Source organism: Lactuca sativa, chromosome 5 (genome assembly GCF_002870075.4).
Source record: "Lactuca sativa cultivar Salinas chromosome 5, Lsat_Salinas_v11, whole genome shotgun sequence".
NCBI classification, from domain to species: Eukaryota; Viridiplantae; Streptophyta; class Magnoliopsida; order Asterales; family Asteraceae; genus Lactuca; species Lactuca sativa.
This window is the reverse complement of record NC_056627.2, coordinates 331,115,613-331,140,223: the sequence shown is the minus strand read 5'-3', so window position 1 is coordinate 331,140,223 and position 24,611 is coordinate 331,115,613. Positions and strand designations below refer to the sequence as shown.

The window sequence follows — 24,611 nt, the reverse complement described above, 5'->3', positions numbered from 1 at the left end:
AAAACATCGGGTTTTCCTAGGGTTTTCAATACATACAGATTTGAAATGCATACAACTTCAATGAACAATTTTTTTTTTACAAGTATAGAAACAAACAAGCATACCTATGGATCTTCACAAACGTTTTCAAAAGCTTTTCTTTTCAGAAAATATCGGATTTTCTGGTGGTTTTCAAACGACACGAAACATTGTGTTTCTTCAAATACCGCTTATGAACTCACCAACATTTCATATGTTGACGTTTTTCAAAATACTTGTATTCTCAGGGAACCAGTGAACCAAAGGAAATCATATTCAGTGATGGCTTGCAGTTTATTGATGTACGAATCGAACAATTTATTTTTGGGAATGTAATGTTTAAACAATGTACTTCATGTAACTCTACTGGTTGTACTATATTAATGCATGGTGACGAATGTTGTTACGTTTCATATATATTCAATGTTATGGTATTCAATTGAGTCACGACAGCCCCCGGACGTTTCCGCCGTCTGGTTCGGGGGTGTGACATTTTAACTTCAAAAAACGAATTAGGTATCAAATCCAAGTCAAAACAGCAGCAAAAACCCGGAATTCCCTCTGTCTGACCCCTGGACTCCCCGAGTCTGGGACTGGACTCGCCGAGTCAGGGACAAACTCGTCGAGTTCATCCACTGACTCGCCGAGTTAGGTCGGGCAGAGGCCAAAAATCGATTTTTTAGCAAATAAAGCATTTAAGCATCACATACAACTGAAACCAATCAAGGCTCTGATACCACTGATGGGTTTTAGGCATAAGAACAATCCTATTGCTCATACAAACCCTAATGCTTGGATCTAGGTTTCTCTATTGTACATGCTTTGAATCCAAGACTAACAAACTTAGATCTAACATATTATAAACTGAATTAGGGTTTAGAGAATTACCTTTGATTGTTATATAGCAATAACAATCAATTCCTTGCTTGGATTGGCCTTAGAAAGCTTAGTGCCTCAAGTGCTGCACCTCTAATGGAGTCACAAACACCTTATGCAACTTGGATGAAGAGGAGAAGAGAGGGGAGGCACCAAAAACGGTTGGAAACCCTAGAGAATCAGTTGTCCACGTTTTTGGAGCCTAAGGGGTCCTTTATATACTGGTGTGGGCTGCTAGGGTTTCTGTCAAAACCCTAATGGACAACTTAAACTCTAAGCAGCCCATGGAACCTTCTGGATAAGGCCATGGATGAAAATATGATGGGCTTCCATCATAATTTCGTTCACCCCTTGATCCTTTAGCATTCCTTAGCCCAATAACTCAATTATCCAATAATTGCAGTCCAGTCCTCCTAAGTTTAATTAATCTCTTTTAGCCACAAAATTAATTAACAATTAATTCTTGACCAATATTAATTAAACAATATGATTTCTCCTTTAATATATTATTCTCATAATATATTAATAAATCATATTAAACCTTTCTCTCCTTAAATCATCCTACATATTGCTATGGTGAAGGCAACCCAAAAGGACCATGCTCATAATCGGGTCAAGTACATACCAAAATAGTTATGGACTTAGATACTAATCCAACATCAAATTCTATAGAACAATTATTTTCACGAACAAAGCGACGAAAACAAATTAGATTTTTAATTATTGAGGGCGTGATCAAAACATTTTTAAGGTGTAGGGGGCGAAACATATTAGAGTGTGGAAGAGTAGAATGTCCCATTTTAGTTACAGGTGTAGAAGATCCGTCCCCGACTTATATAGATGAAGAAAATAAACGATTATCTAAAACAGATAATCATTTAAAAATCCCCATTCATTGATAGAATAGATATATACACGTATACATCAAAAAAGGGCCAAATACAAAGATGCCATAAATAAAATGGGCCTAACTATAATACAAAGCAATACTAATATTTATACACTAACATTATTTAGATGGTCGAATTCTTTATACCGTGTTCATAAGAAATATTAACAATGTTGTTTTCAATGTTAGGAACAAGATACATGACTACCTCCTCATTACTTTTCTTTATTTCTCTTCAATTGCATCATTGTAAATTGATGAACCTAAGTTATTTATGTGTTTACTAAAACATGGTTGGTGTACAACAAAAAAGAGTTCTTGTCATTAGGAAATTATATTATGTTCTTGGCACTAATTGTCTGGTTTATCCGGATGTAGAACTGTACTTATAACTTAGTAAACATTCAAATTATGATATTTGATAATGTTGTTTGGGATATTACTGTGTTGATTACTTATTGGTACTTAAAGAACCACACTTCAAGTGTTTGATAAAATGTAACAAACAAAATTATTTTCAAAGCTTGAGATATTATGTAAACATCTTTGATTACAAGTGTTTCTGTTATGTCGGATTTGATACAATTGGGGGCATCTATTCTTTATTTTTTGTGACATGAGACAGATGGGGAGATCTATCCATTAAATAGATGTGGTAAAGAAAAAAAGCTCTTATGTATGATTGATTATAATAAAGAAGGTAGGAGGTGGCATTAGAGGAGTTCAAGGGTTTAACGATTCGTCATCAAGGAAGGTATATTACTCGACAAAAGAGAAAAAAGACCAAGAGTGATATGGAGTGATTCCGAGTCCAATGATGAGATCATAGAGCTTTACTGTCAAAAAGTTGATAATTTTCACAATGGTTCATCTTTAGTAATATACTTATATTATTACTAGGCAAATGCCCGCGCGTTGCGCATATACACCAATATAGTTGAAGTCTTTACAAATATATGTTTTTTCTTTAAATATAACAATAACGTTTGTTGTTAAACTTGATATAATAATTCGTATACCAAATTGATATAATATATTGATTAATTTGAATTATATGATAATATATACATCTATTATAACTGCATAATTTCAATCATTTGAATGACTTTTATCCGCAAGTTACATATGGATAAAATTAAATATGATATATGGTTTAATGTTATTTATAGTTGTTGTTATTGTTAATTAATTTTTTAAAATTTATTTGCTTAATGTTTTAATTTCTATCATTATAATTACTTAAATCATCAAAAAATTGTTTTTTTTATTTTAAATGTAACAATATAATCATTTATATAGAGTTATTTTTTACTATTGTTATTTTAAGTTACTTTAAGCTACTTATTTGAAAACTTTTAACGATTATAAAAATATCTTTAGGAAATATTTTAGTTAAATTGAGATTACAATTTAGTTTTTGAATTTATCACTACAATTTAACACTTTTAACTATTTACAAAATATTCTTTGTTTTTTAAGTGAAACTGAAATTTATATATAAGTTGACACTGTAATGTTATATTTAAATTAACAATTTAAGTATTTTGTCCAAACTGTTCAATAGTTGTAGTTTGAAACTGATAATGGTTTACATATACCAACATTTTAAATATAATAAATTAAATATAATATGTTAAAAGTTAAAAACATAACTTTATAAGTAGAAGGAAAGATATTATTTTAAAATTGAAATTTAGTTTATTTATGATTATACTTTAGGTTTGATATTTATTTAACCTTATTAACCAACTTAAAATCATTATTAGAAAGACACTACAATTTATCACTTTTAACTATTTACAAAATATTTTTTGGGTTGTTTAAGTTAAACTAAAATTTATATTTAAGTTGACATTGTAATGTTATATATTTAAATTAATAATTTAAGTATTTTATACAAATTCTTCCAAAATAGCATCTTTAAAATGATAATGGTTACATCCAACAATATATTAAAACTAACAAATTAAGTATAATATGTTAAAAGTTAAAAAACATAAGTTGAAATCTTTACAAATATATGTTTTTTTTAAATATAACAATAACGTTGTTGTTAAATTTTATATAATAATTTTGTATACTAAATTGATATAATATACTGATTATTTTAAATTATATTAATATATACATCAAGGTTGCAGAAATCGCTTGACGGTGGACTGAAGTCAAATGATTAATCGGCTAGGCGGAGATTAATTGGAGGATTAATCGGGGACCATTAATTATTAATATAACATTAAGATAACATTAATCCTAAGAATATAACATTAAGATAACATTATGAAATATAAAATTATATCAATTAATAAAATTAATAAAAAAATAATAAATATAACATTATAATATGAAACTATGATTACAAAAAACTCCTTTGATCCTTAATACATCACAATACAAAATCGCATTACCATTTTGATAGTCGTAACACCTAGAAATTAATGGTGCTAAATCATTAACAAAAGAAAACTAAGTAAAAGTTACATGTTAAAAACTACATGTTTTATATGAAAGTCAACATTTTCATTTTGAACAATTAGAAGTTACAACCCCAAAATAATGAATGCCAATCTCTTTGAAGAAAAATATGCAAAACAACTATCATCGCATTGAACATAATAATAACAATAATAGTAATAATTTTAAATTGCTTCTATACCACTGTATAGTTTAGAAAAGTCAAATGGGGCAACTTCTGAATTATGATAACAAAGACCATTCGTCTGTTCCATCTTCCATATTTTTCATCAATAGATTTTGGTAAGCAACCTTTTTCACCTATGTATTATCTTGCTAGGGGTCCAAATCTGTGAAAAAAATAAAGTTAGATAATTAGCTTCCTAAACCTTACATCACCTATTTACTTATTAATAATCTCCATACAAGTACAACTTATCAACTCATTAAGCTCATGATTGGTTCCAAAGAGGTTAAAATGGTCATAAACTCTAGCCTTGCTGCTTTGGGTTACAACAAGCTAATTTGCATTGCCTATGTTGACCTGAATAATGTTGATAAGAAGATCACTTACTATTTTTTTAATTTCTTTTGGCCAAGTGGAGGTATACATGAGACTTTGTCTGTGAGGAGGTATTTCATCTATAATCTTCCTTATTTGAGGTTTAAAACCCATATCAAGCATCCTATCAACCTCTTCATGCATAAAACTCTGAAAGGGTATGATGTTATCATTTCTTCAGTTGTATTTGGAAATATCTCTTTGAATGTAAAACCGAAATAAAAGACTAATAACAGATAACAAGCTAAGATTTGGAAATATCTCAAGAAGGTAAAACCGAAGATGATTCATGATGGACAGTTACTTTAGGCTACGACGCTGAAAGAGATGTCGATAATAGAGCTGTGGGAAGTAGAGCATCAGAGTCGTCATCACTTGAGGAGTCAGAGTCGAGCAGGGGAGGAGTGATAACTTGTGTAAAAACCACATCCTCCTACATAAATGAGGTACCAATTAATCAATGTGAACAATATGATTCCTTTCAAAAAGCTAAAACTATAAAACATATAATCTTTGTGAATGTAGAAAAATTAACCTTCGCAAAAGACGAAGTCTGATGTTGGATGGATTTTGGAGGAGCGGAGGATGTCGAAGGAGAATGAACGACGATAGTGGATGTTGAAGGAGAAGGAACAATGGCACAACCTAGCACCGATTGGATTGCGACGATGACCTTGGAAGGCAACAACAAGCTTGGGCCTTGGAAGACGACGACGTACCAGAGAAATTTGTAGACGAAATCCTTGGAAGAAGAAGAAATCACCGATTTTTTGAGCCGAGAGAGAGATTTGTGAAATTGATAATGCTATTGAGTTGGAATGAGTAAGAGGAAATGAATCCTAGCAATGGTTTTGACGATTTTGCTCCTAAAACGTTTTGAATTTTGTTGAAAGCATTTGACCGATCAGGCGCCCAACTCCGCCTAGCTCCGATTAGGTCCGACTTTGACCGAATTTTACCCACAAAGATTATATAGACCGATTAGGCATAAACATAATCGGTTGGCCACCGCCTACCGCCTAGGCGCCGATTAATCGGCCGCTTAGGCCGATTTTTACAACACTGATATACATCTATTATAACTGCATAATCTCAACCGTTTGAATGACTTCTACCCGCGAGTTACTCATGAATAAAATTAAATATAATATATGGTTTAATGTTATTTATTGTTGTTGTTATTGTTAATTAATTTTTTAAAATTTATTTGCTTAACGTTTTAATTTCTATCATTATATTTATTTAAAACATCAAACATTGTTTTTTGATTTTAAAGGTAACAATATAATCATTTATATAGACTTATTTTTAACCATTGTTGTAAGTTATTTTAAGCTACTTATTTGAAAATCTTTAACAATTATAAAAATATATTTAGGAAATATATTAGTGAAATTGAGATTATAATTTAGTTTTTGCATTTAGTACTACAATTTATCACTTTTAACTATTCAGAAAATATTCGTTGGGTTTTTTAAGTGGAATTGAAACTTATATTTAAGTTGACACTTTAATATTATATTTAAATTAACAATTTACGTATTTTGTCCAAACTGTTTAAAAGTTGTAGTTTTAAAATCTAATAAATCTTTATATATATTAAAACAAAAACTTTATTAAATCACCTGCAACAATCAAGTCATTGATTGATTTTTCTTAATAGTTTTTCACCTTAGATCAATTTGATATCAATTTCCAAACAAAATCAAACGCCTTTTCTTTTGAAAAATGTGTATGCGATCCCTCTTTAATTTAAAACCCTAATCTCCTCTATACACAATCAACCACCGTCAAACCACATCTCCTATGCGTCTCTTGATTCTTCGGCAGCCATTTCTTACGGCCATCTTCCTTATTTCTTCCTAGCTAATTGCAAATGACTTGATTCCAAGAATCACAAGGTATGTTTTCATGTTTTCAATTCAAGATTCTTGAATGTCGAAAAAGTTAGAATCTTTAACAATTCAAATATGCCAAAAACCACTTTTTCAATATGGACTCATTCAAATCGGAATAAATTATGCATCGAATTGCTTTTGATTTTGCTATGAAACACAATTATCAGGTGTTTAAGCAACTGATTATCTGATTTTGATAATGTGATGCTACAGGTGCATTACACAACTATAACAGACGGATTACGTTAAACAATCAAGTTAATGTTGATTTTGTTCTGAATTCCGTGAAAAAAGGTTTGTAGCTTTGTAAAATAAGAGCTGCATTTTGACTTTGAATGTCAAAAGGTTACTTTTGGGCTTTATTATTGTTGACAGTTTTAGTCTTTTAAGGGAAATTGTGATTATGTTAAAGTTTATAGTAAGCACTAAGGGTAAGATATTAGTTTACAACAAGTTTCATTATGATTTTGGGTATGGAAAGCGGAAATTACCAAGTCTATCAACAAAACGAGATGCAACTCTTTGAAGTAAATGGGGAACTAAGTTTTTGCTAATATATTTCATTTTTTTACATAAAATTGGAATCACTAATTTCTATTTCTTGAACTATTTTGCAGGTGGCATGCTTGAGCTTTCAGAAGCCATTAGAGATAATCATGATAGTACTGGATACCCTCATATGGTATGATGAAAGTTAAATATCATTCATTTTCAAAAGAAAATAGGTGGTATGTGTCTATGAGCATTAAACAAACTATTTTCGAACATCAAACTTTTAAGGGAAATTGTGATTATGTTAAAGTTTATAGTAAGCACTAAGGGTAAGATATTAGTTTACAACAAGTTTCATTATGATTTTGGGTATGGAAAGCGGAAATTATCAAGTCTGTCAACAAAACGAGATGCAACTCTTTGAAGTAAATGGGGAACTAAGTTTTTGCTGATATATTTCATTTTTTTTACATAAAATTGGAATCACTAATTTCTATTTCTTGAACTTTTTTGCAGGTGACATCCTTGAGCTTTCAGAAGCCATTAGAGATAATCATGATAGTACTGGATACCCCCATATGGTATGATGAAAGTTAAATATCATTCATTTTCAAAAGAAAATAGGTGGTATGTGTCTATGAGCCTTAAACAAACTATTTTCGAACATCAAACTTGATATTAATATTCTATGTTTTAACTTTTAAGGATGAAGTTGGCAGCTAAAATAAATAGAAAAGTGATGGTCGATCAAGAAATATAAATATTCAAATTGATGATCTCTTGCATTACCTTCCTTTTTTGTTTATTATTCATTTATTTGTTTTTCTTTTCTTTGTAATGAAGAACGCAAGGTCTGAAGGTGATTTTTTTTTGCTACCAATCTTGAATTATCAGGTTCATTTTACATAATTTTAATTCGATTTTAGTTTATCAGTATGAGATCTATTTTCTCAACATCTTTTCATTTTACATGCATATTAACCATTTGATTAAATGTCTAAATGAAATCCGCTTTTGATATAACATTAAAGTCATGTAATATTACATACGAGTCCCTCATGATCTAAAATAAGCTTTTTTTTCATTGTATCTAATTTGGTTTTTTATCTCTTTAGTAGGTTGTTGGTGAACTTGTTCCCGACTCAAAAAAGATTTATTTGCTTGGCAAATCATTTGAATAAGTGGCTCTAGAAGTTGATATATTCCCATTAAAATAATCAAGCTTGACTGATGAGTACAAAAGGGTAAGTTCTTATATAAACTATGATTAGAAAGAGTTCACCGAAAAGCTCAAAAGATTGATTCTGCAATGAAATTGGAAAGAAAAGATTTGATTAATAACTCATTGTCAATTAACTTCATTAAAATAATATGGGTATTTAGTCATTGTCAATTAACTTCATTTCATTCATTCGTCTGTCCCTTCACCAAATTCATTCCATAATCTCTTTAAATGACGCGCCATTCATAAAGTTCAAGACTCCTGGTATTAAGTGTCTCTAGGAATGGTAAACCAATTGTTTGTTATTTTGCAAGCCTCATTTGATAATTTGGTGGAGATCCGAGTGAGAATCTAGACAAAATTACTAAAATAGACATGAAATACACACTAGACAAGTTATGTTATGTATTTCACAGCTATATTGTATCATTTTCTGAAATTGGTGTGTAAAGTTATGTGTTTGGTTATTCCTTCAGGGTATAAGTAGGGTATAAGTACTGATGGTGATCTTTGTGAATCTGCCTATGAAATCCTTTTTTCAGAGTTGATTGGTGGATCGTTTTTTAAATAATGCACCATATAATGAGTCAACTTCAAATGTTGGTGTTAAGGAGCAATCATAAATTCACAATGGTAATATTTTCCTCTAAGGAACAAAACTATTGCTTATAACCAAGTCATTTAAACATCTCTTTCGGTTGAGTTTTCACCCTTATAATGTTTTAGAACTTTGACATTACTGAAATTTATTTGAAGTTGAAAGTGATTCAATTTCAAAGTAAAAGTAGCGTATGGTCCATTTTTGTAATTTACTCTAATGAATAAATTATAGTTTTTGTCCTTTTGGATTTTTATTTTATAATATTTACTCCAAAATTGATAAGATTTTTAGTTTGGTCCTGATTTCAAGCCTTCTTATCAATTTAGGTTCCCACAACCTAAGATTCGGGCGTCATATCAGTTTTCAATAAAATTACACATATTATAGAAATGCAAATTCTAATATTCATTCTTTAAGGTTAGTAAAAGTTGTTAAGTGTGTCCTAATTGGTGTTATACTTTATGTAGGAATGGATAAGATGGCAACCGAAACCAAACCGAAAAACTATACAAAAAACCAAGTTGTTATACAAAATTGGTGGTTTAGGTTCTTTTTATATTTTAAAAGATAAAATTTTTAGTTCACTTATACTCTCTAGATCATTTAGTCCATAATTCATTTGTAAGTTTTGTTGGCTATGTAATTTCTTTTTGTACCTTGTCCTTTTCCTTAATAAAATTTATATTATTGTTCAAACAAAAGATATATTAGCAATTGAACATGGATTTACACTCCCAAGATGTTCATTATTATTGTTTAACAAACATTTTTTTATTTAGATTAAATATTCCGAACCAAAACGTGTCAGAAAATTATGACATAACAACTTGATATATTAACAAGGCAAAACGACTTATTAAGGTAATTAATTTTTCGGTATGTTCACGTCTATGTAATTATCTTTTTTTTTTGTACACATCTAAGCAACAAACTTATTGGAAGTGTTCACATATGTCTATTATAACTTGCTATAACAGGTTAAATCCTAGATGTGAATACTTTCAACAAGTTCGTTACCTAGATGTGTACAAAAAAATAGTTACCCAAATATGAACAAAACGAAAAGTAAAAATAAATGACACAAATAGTCCTTATGGTTTGGGAGAATTTGTGTTTTTGGTCCCTAACTTATTTTTTTAACTTGGATGATCCTTATTTTTTATTTTTGTTATGCATTTGGTCACGGTCATACCTAAAAAGACTATTTTTTGCTTATTAATTTATTTTTTAATTAATTTTCTTATTTATGTATTTATTTATTTTATATATTTAAAAAAATTAATAGAAACCACATATCTGTATCTCCTCACCATAAACCTCAAACCACACCTGAGAAATTTAATTTGGATGATCCCTACTGTTTATTTTTGTTGCACATTTGATCCATGTCTTACCTTAAAAGACGATTGTGCCCTTATTAATTAACTTTTTAATAAATTTTTTTATTTATGTATTTTTTTTATATATTTAAAAAAATTAATAGACCTTAGATATCTGTATCTCCTCACCGTTAACCTGAAACCAAATTTGAGAATTTTAATTTGGGTCTTACCGGTCACCATCCCATCTCTTATCCTCTCCAACTTCTATTTCTTTTTCATATTTAGTAACACCGACGTCTTCATCATCCTTCTTTTTTTGGTACTTCAACTTTGGCGAACCAACACCATAACCTACTGTCTCTTCATCTTTAGTGGTTTGTGGTGTTGATTCGACGGAGTTGAAGGGCCGAAAAAAGATGGGATGATGAAGACGTCGATATTACTAAAGATGGAAAATAAATAGAAGTTGAGGAGGATGAGGGATGGGATGGTGAGGATATATATATATATATATATATATATATATATATATATATATATATATATATATATATATATATATATATATATATATATATATGGGGTCAACTAATTTCTCTTAAATATATAAAGAATAAGTACATAAACAAGAAAAGTAATTTAAAAAATAAATTAATAAGGACACAATAGTCTTTTTAGGTAATACAGGAACCAAGCTCATAACAAAATTAAATAGTATGAATAATCCGAGTTAAAAAAAATAAATTAATTAAAAAATAAACAATAGGAATCATCCGAGAAGATACAAATATGTGAGGTCTATTAATTTTTTCAAATATGTAAAAAATAAATACATAAATAAGAAAATTAATTAAAAAATAAACAATAGGAATCATCCGAGGAGATACAAATATGTGGGGTCTATTAATTTTTTCAAATATGTAAAAAATAAATACATAAATAAGAAAATTAATTAAAAAATAAATTAATAAGGGCACAATAGTCTTTTTAGGTAAGACAGGGACCAAACGCGCAACAAAAATAAACAGTAGGGACCATCCAAGTTAAAAAAATAAGTTAGGGAGCAAAAACATAAATCCCCCAAACCACAGGGACCATTCGTGTAATTGACTTTTACTTTTCGTTTTGTTCATATTTGGGTAACTATTTTTTTTTGTACATATCTAGGTAACGAACTTGTTGAAAGCGTTCACATCTACGATTTAACCTGCTATAACAGGTCATAATGGTCATATGTGAACACTCCCAACAAGTTTGTTACCTAGATGTGTACACAAAAAAGATAGTTACCCAGATGTGAACATACCGAAAAGTTAATATCCTTAATAAGTCATTTTCCCTATTAACAAATATAAATGTGATCATTAGTAAAATTCCATTACAATCTAAGGACCAAAAACGTGGACAAGCAACCTTCTAGGGTTTTCACACGTTTTGGGCAACCTCCATCCTCTCTCCTCTTCATCCTCTTGCTTATGGTGTTTGTGAACCATTAGAGGAGTGACGCTTGTGACTCTAAGCCTTCCAAAGTCAATTCAAAGGAGGATTTGGGATTGTTATTGCTACATAACAATCAAGGTAACATTATAAACCTTTTCTTATGTTAATATTGATTTCCATATGCTAGAATTAGGGTTTATAGTCTTGGATTCAAAGCATGTACAATAGAGAAACCTAGATCCAAGCATTAGGGTTTGTATGAGCACATAGGATGTGTTATGACCAAAACCCATCAGTGGTATCAGAGCCTAGCTTGGTTTCAATTGTATTGATGCATTGTATAACTGGAAAATTCGATTTTTTGGATTCTGGAGGCTGGACTCACCGAGTCCATGCAGACTCGACGAGTCCAAGCCTGACTCGACGAGTCAACTCGTCAGATGGAGGGTATTTCGTGATTTCTTGCTGTTTTTGCTTATGGATAGTTACCTTATCATGTTAGATCAATATTAATCTGATTATATGATATATTTAACTATATTTTTGATCTAATTGAAGATATTTATCAATTAATAAGATAATTGTTTCCTTATAAGATAATTGATTAATTATTTTGACTAAATTGATAAATTGTTTTGCAAGAAATCATTAAATAAATCAAATATGGATAATTATGTGATTAAATGTTAATTTGAATTATTTGTTATTTGATCCTTGTTGTTATGAAAAGTTTCGTATTTTGCCCTTTAGGTTTTATAGTTTAAATTTGAACCCAAAAGTTTTGTTGTTTTGAAATTTAAATAGTTAAAACCCTAATGTTTTGAAAAAGGTTTCAAAACTTGCCCTCAAGTTTTGGAATTTAAATTTTGATTAATAGTTTAATTTTGATGTATATTTAAATTCTAAACCCTAATTTTTTGAAATGTTTCAAAACTTGCCCTCAAGTTTTGGAATTTAAAAGTTGATTAAAAGTTTAATTAGGAATGTTAAATTCTAAAACCCTAGTATTGTTTTGAAAAGTTCAAATCACACCCTTATGGTTTTATTAGTTAATTAAGGTGTATAATTAAAAGAGGTTTAATAAATCCATAAAAGTTTAGGTTTACAATTTAATTGAATTAAAAGTATAATTGTTAAATTTGACCTCCTAGTATTTCAACTGTAAAATACACCCTATACTATATATAACATTAAAAGTCTAACATTATATATATATATATATATATATATATATATATATATGTTTGAGTAAAAGTCAGTCTTACCGTTAGTAGGCCTCATTCACGAAGCTGGTCTATAAGGGGTGTTTAAGGAAATTGCCTATAAAATGGCGATTGAATGGGTATCCACTCTTACCCACCGCACTCTTGACTAGTGGAGGGTCGTTAGCCGAACGGGTAGGATAGGACAAAACCTTCCATTATAAGTATAATGATATACAAAAGTAACTAAATGTTTTACAAATTCCCAATCTTAGTTACTTAGGCAAAAGTGAATTGATGCAATTCCATGAAATTACACTTTGTGCCCTTGCGAAGACGTTAGTGGAGCGTGTGTGGTTAACCGACACATTAAATGGTTCTAAGCAAAGGTATCAAAGGGTGACTCAATGTTTGTCATAGTTCGGTGGAGCGTGTGTGGTTTACCGGCACATCGAATAGGTGACTGTAACATGTGAAGGCACCATGTAAGTTTGCATGGTTATTCACACCTGCTTTGTGATCCTCGGCATCCCAGTCACAATCAAAAGGGGCATATCGAGATTTAAACATGCCATTGAAATGTTCAATGAATCTCAAAGGATCTAGGAGTTTTCATAGATTTAAAACTTAAATTTCTTTTTCGTTTTTCGTGGTGGAAATTAGTGAATCGTCATTCACTTACCTTCAAATATTCTGCAATTAGGGTTACGGCATCCCTCTCCCGAGTTATGGAATATTGTGTTGGGTCCTAGCCTTAGTATCTCATTTGGGTGATTTACTAAGGACTCAATCTATCAACTAACTTGAATTCGTTTTTCTCCCGTATTGTAGATGTCAAAGTTTGACAACTATGGTCTTCTCAAATCCCGTAGAACAAGCATTCCACATGAAGATGATATTCCACGATTCGATCGAGGAACAAGAGATCATACTTCACTTCCTCCTCCTCCTCCAACTATTCTCCCTAACCCACAAGTTCAAAGGCTTGAAAAGTTCAAGATCACTCAAGCCCTTTTGGCAAGTAAACATAAAGAAGGAAAACCGGTGTGTGCACACGTCCTAGGGTTGAAGTCACACATTGATAGGTTAAGAATGTTGGGATCCGTTGTCTGTGAGGAAATGGCTGTTGATTGGGTTCTTCAGTCACTTCCTAACTCATATAGTGAGTTCGTAAGAGAGTACTATATGATGAACTACGACATGACCCTTATAGATCTCACCTATATGCTTATTGCTACTGAATCAGCAATGATTTGGCGCAATAGAAAAGCAAAGTTGATTGGTGAATCTGCCTTCGAGACCTTTATGGATATAGAAAATGGCAATGAAAGACATGCTATGATCGAAAAGGTTGATCATAAGAGAAAGTCGATGTCTGAAGTAGTTCCATGTCCTGTTCCAAAAGAGTCGATTTGTTTTTATTGCCAAGAGAAGGGGCATTGGAGATGAAGCTGCCCTATTTACCTAAGAGATCTAAGAGATGGGAGAGTCGAAACGTATGGCTCTGCTTTAGGTAAAATCCATTAACTAACTCTTTTAAGCTTCTATTCTAGATTCTTAATACATAATGTGATAAGATTACAATTGATGTTTTATAGGATCGAAGAAAAGAAAGGATGCTTAAGGGAAGAAGTGAGCAAAATCTAACCGTGAAGGAATGGATTTCGATCGCATTTCTCGAAGATTAGATTCTTGAGCTACTACTTAGAGTTAGAATTAGATTGCTAAGAAAGAAGTATTAGCATAAGTTTTTCAATGAGTTGCATTTTAAGGACAATTTTTTCCGCAATAAAATAAATTTTGATTTTATATTATTTATTTATCCTTACAATGGCGTGTATGAAAAATTGATGTTAAAATGTTTCTATTATTATCAATAATGGATTTGGTTCTTATTATGTTATTTATGGGAAGTCGAGAATTTACCAAATAGGGAGAGTTTCTCATCGCCAAAGTTTCAAATGGACAGAAATTTGGAATCACGCAACTTGGTTGCATGATGAATGAGAAATCTCATATTTGATAATTATACTAATTCGTTGACAATGTGTCAAGTGAAGGACTAGGAGATCGAGCACACAAAGTTGTGTGTTGATCAAGTTCACCATAAGAGTAACAAACATATTCGTCATGATTTACTAAAGGTTTAGTAAATGTGATTATACTTACAAGATTAAGTGTAATTCTGAATTGATTAAAGGGTTTAAATCAATAGTAGAACGAATAAGAAGAATCAAGTAGGCAGAAAGATAAAAGTTTCTCCATTCTAAGAAGAAGGGAGAGTAGCTTTTATGCTTTATGATAAGTCTTAATGATTAAGAACCATATCTCAATTGATCCTCTAAGTGAGTCGTGGTACAATTGTATGTCCAAGAAGAGGAATCAAAGATTGAAGAAATGGTAAAATCAAGAAGTCAATCATACTTCGTTCCAATAACAAGTCTTAAAGTTAAGATTGTGACATTGAGTGAAAAGTATTAAAGGTTTATAACATTTATCAAATGTGGAAAGTTATGATGTCTTGGATAAGACAAAGACCAACTAAGACCAATTTATGAAGTGTTTTGATAAAAACTACACTAACTCTTGAATATTTGTTTGTCAAGAAATGTTTTGACAAGAGAATCTTATATGTCAAGGAGTAAGTGGGAGTTTTAATGGTCTTGAAAGGTTTCAAGAACAAATCAAATAAACCTTATCGATCATCACTAGCACACGAGTTGAGTTTTACAACCTATCGTGATGACATTATTTTGTTTCTGTGCCAATCCAATCGAGTTAATTATGCATGTGAGTTCTATGAGTTCTCATAAAAGGCAAAGCACCTTAATCAATGAAAGGTATATTGATAGGAAAGGGTGAGCTGCTTAACTACTTGGAAGACATGGTGGGCAGCTGTGCTACCATAAGGCAAGAAATCAAGATTAAGAAAGTTCGGTCCATATGAGTTTGAATTTGTCGTAAACTTTAGTTTTAACAAATTCACATGGATAGGAACACATACACTGTTTAAATCTAAGTGTCATAAGATTTCCTCCTTCATGAAAATGATTGTGAGGAAATGCTTTCACTAAGAAAGATTTTAAGAAGATAGTGATTGTAAAATTGCATCCTCGAATTCGATTATGGTTACGGTATCCCTTTCCATAATTTGAATTGTGAGGTTTGGCAATTGTTTACACACACAAATGAACTATCTAAGGCAAAGGTGTATAAGTTCAAGAAGCCTTGATAAAAGATTATCAAAGCATTAAATAGTAGAAACATGGACTTAAGAAATTTAATAAGCATTGTTTTTCTGAAAGTTAAGATGTTTATGAATACATGTCGAAGCTAGTGGGGGCATAAGTGTTATGTTTTATAATAATTATCATGATAGTGGGAGCATAAAAGTTATGATTGTATGATTATTAAGAAAAGTATTGCAAAGTTACCAATATTAATTATAGAAAACAAGAGTCATACTTTGCAAAGTCGCAATAGTTGAAGAGTTGTTTTGCTATAATTAAGGGAGAGAATATTATGCTTCATTTCAAATCGAAAGGATTAGGTTGAGAAATGTTAATAAATTTAGTCAAGGGTACATAGTGTGTTCTTAAAATTTCGATTATGATTACGGCATTCCTCTTCACAATTCGAATTTTGAGAACATAGCAAATAAAACATTATGCATCGTGTTCCATACGCTTCGGGTATAGGATCGATTGCAAATGCTTTGATGTTTGACCATTCTAAATTTTCCCAAATGTCTAGCGCATTTTGAAGGAAAAGGGACTAGAATTGGTTTTGACTAAAATAATTAAACAACTATCAAAGGACAATCCAAAGTTCGACGAGGATTGGTTGCTTGTGAGTAGTTGGAAGTATAGTATTGGAAAATATGGAAATATGTCCATATTGGATGGACCATATCGACATCATTACGAATAGATGAGATTCTATTAAGAATGAGTTGTCATATGGAAAATATGAATATGTATCCATATTGGGAATTGAATATTGAAAATCTATGACTAGATTAGAAACTTTTATGCAAAAGGATGTTCAAAGGAATGTAGTTTGAGTGAGAGACATCATAGGAATTGTATTGTAACAATCTCCGATAGAAGACTTTGTAATATCATTGGCAATAGTCTTTGTGACTTTGGTGCAGTGACATTACGAAAGGATAAGTTGCATAGAATGTTAGAATCTAGCATATTCTATAAGTAGCAAGAATTTGATATTCTTTAACTTATGGAAAAAGGATTTGGAGTTGTGAAATGAGAATGATTGGGAATGTGCTCAATTTGGTCTATTTCATAAAGTAAGAACCATAGGTAAACATTGTGTGCATGCTAGGAGCATCGGACAAGTGTTGTAATTCAAGTAAGAAGTTGATTACCCGAAACGACAAATAATGAGTAATCGATATGGTGATAAATAAAAGGTGTTTTATTTATACTCAAAGGTTTGAGGCCATATGGGATTAGTATTATCCTTGTGTTTCACATTTGCATGTTTTGACTTCCAGAATAATTGAGTTTATTAAGAATAATCGAATTATTCAAACGGGCCACAGTCGTTCATATGTTGGAAGTAGATATGAATGAAGACTGTCGTGAATTGGTGTGTGGATTGTCTAAATAGCATTAGCCATAAGCAAATGTTTGCTGCAACGTTCATGAGTGCTTACGAATATGATTTGAGCATTGGATTAAACCCACGCTCACTTGGATCACTCCATGAATTGTATCACGAGTGATTGGTGAGACGATAACATCTTATATTCTTGAAACCGAGATGTGTGAGTTGTATCTTGCAAATCGGTTGCACATTGATAATATGTAAACGCACTAGTAACTTGGTGTTATAAAACATATTGTTGTGTGTGATCTGGTTAGTGAGTGCAAGCAAGCATTGTATCAAATTTTATCCGTTCCTTTTATCCAAAGTAGGATAAAAGCGATATCTTTTGGGCCCCTCGATGATTTTGTGATGACAAACGTAAATGCTCGGCCGGGCTAGGGCTAATTTGATTTGTTCAATTAGTCTGTCGTCATAAATCAAAAATCGAGAAGTAGTACAAAGAGAATGATTAGAAATCATATCTCATACGATATCTAGAATGGAAGAATATATGATCCCTTATCTAAGGACACGCGTATCTGATAGGATCAGAGTTGACAGCGGCTTTGGAAAGCTACGATTGCAGATCAGGATCTGAAGTCATACGCATAATAGTTATTAGACTTATCCAAGTGGGAGACTGTTGGATTAGTGTCTAAGTCCATAACTATTTTGGTATGTGCTTGACCCGATGGTGCATGGTGCTTTTGGGTTGCCTTCACCGAAACAATTTGATAGGATGAATTATGGAGAGAAAGGATTAAATATGATTTATTAATATATTATGGGAATAATATATTAAAGGAGAAATCATATTGTTTAATTAATATTAGTCAATAATTAATTGGTAATTAGTTTTGTGACTAAAAGAGATTAAATAAACTTAAGGGACTGGAATTTTAATTATAGGATAATTGCAATTTGGGCCATGGATTGCCTTTAATCAAGAGGTGGACGAATTCTATGGGGAAACCCATAAGGAAATCATCCATGGGCTTGATTAAAGGAGTCTATGGGTTGCTTAGGGATTAAGCAACCAAATTAGGGTTTCCTTGTTAGATAACCTTAATTGCCTCACTATATATAGATCCCTTAAGGACCAAAAACGTGGACAAGCAACCTTCTAGGGTTTTCACACGTTTTGGGCAGCCTCCATCCTCTCTCCTCTTCATCCTCTTGCTTATGGTGTTTGTGAACCATTAGAGGAGTGACACTTGTGACTCTAAGCCTTCCAAAGTCAATTCAAAGGAGGATTTGGGATTGTTATTGCTACATAACAATCAAGGTAACATTATAAACCTATTCTTATGTTAATATTGATTTCCATATGCTAGAATTAGGGTTTATAGTCTTGGATTCAAAGCATGTACAATAGAGAAACCTAGATCCAAGCATTAAGGTTTGTATGAGCACATAGGATGTCTTATGACCAAAACCCATCAATTTTGATGTTTAAAAAGGACATATATGATATTTTGAAATTTTATAAAGGGTAAATATGATATTTAGAAATTTTATGAAGGGTAAATATGATATTTAAAAATTAAGTTGGGTAAATATGATATTTTGATGTTTAAGAAGGACATATATGAAATTTTCCCATATAATGAATATTTTAAAACTTAAAATTTGATTTTATAATTAATCAACCGTGTATTACATGAATTTTAAAACAATTTAATCTTTGTTTTATGTGTGAAAACTATGGTGGAACACATAAAAAGACCAGATACTTGGATTTAATCTGATTTATTTTAATTGTGGAGTCTAAACATCAGTAATGTTTTTCTTTATCAATCGAAGGTTTCCACAAGTTTAGTCTGATTTATTTTATACATTTATATGCATTTTTTATGTGTTCCCCCGCGTTTTATGCGGGTAATAATTTAGTTAAGTATAATATGTTAAAAGTTAAAAGACATAACTTTATAAGTAGAAGTAAATATATTATTTTAAAATTGAAATTTAGTTTATTTGTGATCACACTTTAGGTTTGATATTTATTTAACCTTATTAACCAACTTATAAGCATTATTAGAAATATACTACAATTAATTACTTTTAAACTATTTACAAAATATGTTTTGGATTGTTTAGGTTAAACTAAAATTTATATTTAAGTTGACCCTGTAATGTTATATTTAAATTAATAATTTAAGTATTGAATACAAATTGTTCCAAAATTGTATCTTTAAAATGATAATGGTTAAATCCAACAATATATTAAAATTAATAAACTAAGTATAATATGTTAAAAGTTAAAATACATAACTTTATAAGTAGAAGTAAAGATATTATTTTAATATTGAAATATAGTTTATATATGATTACAGTCTAGGTATGATACTTATTTAACCTTATTAACCAACTTATAACTATTATAAGAAAGAAATTGAAAAGTCATGGGAGTTTCAAATGAATGTGGTGAAAGGAAAAATGCATGAGAGCTTCAAATGAATGTGGTGAAAGGACAAATGCTTCCTTTATAGTATAGTATGATATGATATTGATATAGATAGATACTTATTCTGACAATGTACTTTTACCTTGTAATGTATCAAGTAGGTTTATTTACCACCTAATTGATACAATTGTAACGCCCAGTTCCTGGTACGTATTTTAAATAAGAATTATGCATTTTTACAAAGGGACTCGACAAGTTGGAGACCCCAAACTCGTCGAGTAGGAATTGGATATGTGGACGCGGGCATTGATGTCTACTCGACAAGTAGGTGTGCCAAAGTGAAACCCTAATTTTCAGGGTTTTCACCCTATTTAAACACCTTAACACCCCCACTATGGCCTCCCTCATCGCCTCCTTTAGTCTTGAAAACCCTAATTCAAAACCCTAACCCATTTTGAGTGTTCTTGAGCCATTTTTGTGTATTTTCGGTGGTTTGAAGCTTCAGAAGGAAGAAGAAGCTTGGGAGATCAAGAGGAAGCAAGTAGATCCAGAGGTTGTGTTCGATTTCCAACTCTTTTGAGGTATAAAGTCTATACCTTGACTATTCATTTGCTAGATCCCTTCATGGAGTAGCTTAGGGCTTTAAGGAACCATTCATGGATGCAAGCATGTTTGGGGCTAAGATTTCAGATCTGGAACCTTTGAGGGACTCCATGGCATAAAGGTGCCAACTTTATGGCCATGGGAGTCCCATGCACCCTGTGAACCTCATTTTAAGGCCTTTTGAGCTAGATAACCCATGCATGAACGTAAAGTTTGTAACTTTACGTGTAATATCGACCCTAGGAGGCCATATATGTGTTTTGGATGCATTAAGCCCAACTGAAATCAACTATATAGTCTTTGGATCATGGGGGACTCAACGAGTCGATCATAGGACTCAACGAGTAGGGTCGTGGTTCCCCAACCTTCTCTGTTACTTAGCAACTTGTTGAGTCTAGAAGATGACTCAACCAGTTAGACGTGTTTTGGACTTAAAGGTCAAGAACTCGACGAGTCCAAGGATGAACTCGCCGAGTCAGTGAGCAAATGTCCCGACTTTATGAAGGATAACTCGACGAGTCTAAGGAAGGACTCAACGCGTTCAAATGGAAAGTCCCAATTCTGACATAAGGAGAAACTCGACAAGTTAGAGGGTAACTCGGCGAGTCAGATCGCGAATTTGAGATTCTCTGAATTATGGAAATTGACGAGTTGATGGACCAACTCGGCGAGTTGAGTCAACCGGGATGTTGACTTTGACCAGAGCATTGACTTTGACTTTGACTTGTCCATTATCCAAGATTGACCCTTAAAGGGTTTATGAATATGAAAGAGTAACTGTTATGTGTAGGAGTTTGAGGAGGGTTGATCCCAGCACCGAGGACAGTTCAGTTACTACACGACACTATAGTGAGTTACCTTCCAGTAGAAGTGGGTCTAAGGCTACAATGCCGACCCACTAGTAGCAGTTGTTTGTTAGATGATTGTCTTTGTGATAATTGTCTGGTATGTCACTATCTGATATGCTTTATGTTCTAGGATGTTATGATATATGTGTTAGTAGTAGTAGGGGTGAAATAGTCCCCGGTTACCGGTTGAAAGATACTGAAAGAGTAGACAGTACCCATGCATTCCTAGCAGTATGTTCATGTTATGTTATTATGTGGTAGTGGTAGGGGTGAAATAGTCCCCGGTTACCGGTTGAAAGATATCGAAGGAGAGGTCAGCTCTCGGTTACCAGTTGAAAGATACCGAAGGTGTCACACCTCAAACCGGAACGACGGAAACGTTTGGGGGCGAAGGACGTCATGCTTAGTATCACAATACATGCATCATAGTAATCAAAGTAGCAACAACCAATACATTAATATTAAAGTGTTTACATTGTATTCGATTCACAAAAGATTGAATACAAAAGTAAATAACAAAACAAGGACATGAAGCTATGATGCTCCGTCTTCTTAATCCTGTTGCATGTACCTGTCTACTAGTTTCCTGAGAATACAAGTTATTTTGAAAGTATAGATCAGCATTTAAGCTGGTGAGTTTATAAGTATTTTTGTTATAAAAATTATAGTCTGAGTTTTTTGGAAAAGTTCGCCTGTTCCTCCAGAAAATCCTATATTTTCTGATATGATGAATGATAAGTAAAAATGACTTTTACAATTCCTTCTATGAGTACTTAATGAATACAAGTTATATTCAATCTAGATCAAACAGACAATGAATTGTGTGGATCTGCCCTAAGCCCACAACCAAACAAGGAACAGGAAATGAAGTGGAAGTCACACATTCCATTGTTAGTTAGATCCTCATTGTATATAATCCTGGTGTATTCACCAAATAAGGAACAAGAAGTAAGGTGGAAGTTACACATTCCACTGTCTATCAGATATTAATTATATATAACTCTGATGTATAAAATAAGGAATTATAGAATTAACCATTTAAGGTCCTTTATGTTATACTAGTTTAATAAGAAGTATTAGACCTTTTATAAATAAGTTTCTAGTTTCAGTAACTCTATTGTGAAACATTGTTTTCGGTAATAAATGTTATTGTTTTCAGAAAGTTCTATCGAAAACTGTTTACCTTAAAAGAAACGATGTTTACCATAGAAAATCCTATATTTTCTATAAAACCGACTAGTAGTCTATGTTGTTCCAAGATCGAAAAGCACAAGTATAATCCATATACTTACTTCAAAGATATCTAGTTTTTTTGATATGTCAAACTGAATAAAGACTTGTTTACCCTGAAGACCTGATACGACGATACTACCCTGCTATGATCACTTAATACATACGAGTTGTATATAACCAAGATCAAACAAACAGTTGAATGGGTGAATCTTCCCTAAGCCCACAACCAAACAAGGAACATGAAGTAAGGCGTAAATCACACATTCCACTGTCTACCGGACTGCAGTTATATCTAACCCTATTGTATGTACGGCGTAATCACATAGTTAATATCCCTTGAGATTATTTAAGAAAAGGTATATTACTACGTAAATATATCGTTGTAATCTATTTGTGAGTGTTATGGCCATACTAATTGATATGAAGTAAAACGGACACCAGTATCGTTTATGACTTTATCATGCGCAGACCTGCCGGCCCAACTGTAGCTAACAGTAAGGGTGTGGGATTTTTGGTCCCATATAGATCTATACACAAACTCACGCTCTCCCTCTAGGAGACTCTAGTTCATAAGGGTAGACTTCCACCGGTACTTATGTGAATACTTGAAAACGTGTCACACAAGCTAGATTAACGACTTTACAATTAATAATGCGGAAAATCCTTTTGATAATTAACAGATAAGTTTGTAAAAATATTCCTTTGTTTCATAAACTAACTTATATCCTATAAGCTTATTTTCCATGTTTTAACAAGTTTCATGTTTTAAACACATTTGTAAAGGTAAGAAAGACATAATAATCAATTTATCTTTTATAACACTAGATTCCTTGTGTTATACTTGTATCCCCCCCCCCACTAAAACATTAAAAAGTTGATAAAGATATGGGGGTATGAACTCACCTTATGTGAGTGATTCGATTGAAGACTGGAATAAGGATGTTATACTCACGAACGAAGCCCCGTAGCACAAATGAGTCAGTCCTAAATAGCATGTAACGATACATATAGGCATGAAATTAGTGAATCTAATTACAAAGGCGATTAGGAAACAACCTAAGATGCATAAATAACTCACCAAAGGAGTGTTAAAAGCAAGTTAGGAGGCTAAAAGGGAGTTCCCAACCAAGCTAGAAGGTTCACGGCCCCCATGAAGGGTTCACGACCCTAAGATGGTTCATGGCCCTATGAGTGGTTCACGACCCAACTTCAAGGAAGAACACTTGAAGATCTTCTTGTTTGACAAGTGTTTGAAGATCCTAAGTTGTATTCTAAGGAGACATAAAGAAAAAGGATGTTTAAGAGTGAAATCAGTGTTCTTGATATATGATACTTGAGAGAGAATGGGATGTTTGCGGCCAAGGAAGAAAGAAATGAAAGAAAATCAGGCATCACACACATATATATATATATATATATATATATATATATATATATATATATATATATATATATATATATATATATATATATAGGTAGGAGTTCACGGCCTAAGGAGGGTTCATAGCCGTGAACCTGGTTTGCGGCCGTAAACCTCAATTGTTGAGGTTTTATGTTTCGAATGAAGTTCTTGGCTCTCAGTTTTTACGTGGTTCAATTCCTAACACATAACCCTTACGTATACTAGGTCTAGAAACCTATAAGTTTGACCTTCAGTTGATGTGTTTGACCTCACAAGATAGAATATTTCTGGTTGTGACAGAAGGGGAGGTGAGCTCCCGACTACCAGTTGAAAGATACCAAAGGGATGTCCAACTTCCAGTTATGCCGGTCAAATACCGGTTGAAAGATACCGGGGGATAAACATTATATGTTTATAGTATGTGGTATGATGGGGGAACTCACTAAGCTTTGTGCTTACGGTTTACAACTTTTGTTTCAGTTCCTTCTTCATCAAAGGGAAAGGAGCCGACACGGTAACAGCACATCACACCACTAT

At 32.0% G+C, this 24,611-nt stretch overlaps 1 long non-coding RNA gene across 5 annotated transcripts; it reads left to right on the top strand.

Annotated features, from left to right (window-relative positions):
• The first annotated feature begins 6,486 nt into the window (after window positions 1–6,486).
• LOC111887602 (uncharacterized) lies at window positions 6,487–9,743 on the top strand. 5 transcript variants are annotated; one of them, XR_008224141.1, is made up of 7 exons: window positions 6,487–6,700; window positions 6,911–6,991; window positions 7,315–7,379; window positions 7,706–7,770; window positions 8,308–8,433; window positions 8,888–9,044; window positions 9,480–9,743. It is a non-coding gene; the product is annotated as an uncharacterized LOC111887602 (long non-coding RNA). The 5 variants fall into 5 exon arrangements; XR_008224140.1 differs by having other exon boundaries at window positions 7,706–8,083; window positions 8,305–8,433; XR_008224138.1 differs by having other exon boundaries at window positions 6,489–6,700; window positions 8,305–8,433.
• Window positions 9,744–24,611: the final 14,868 nt, after the last annotated feature.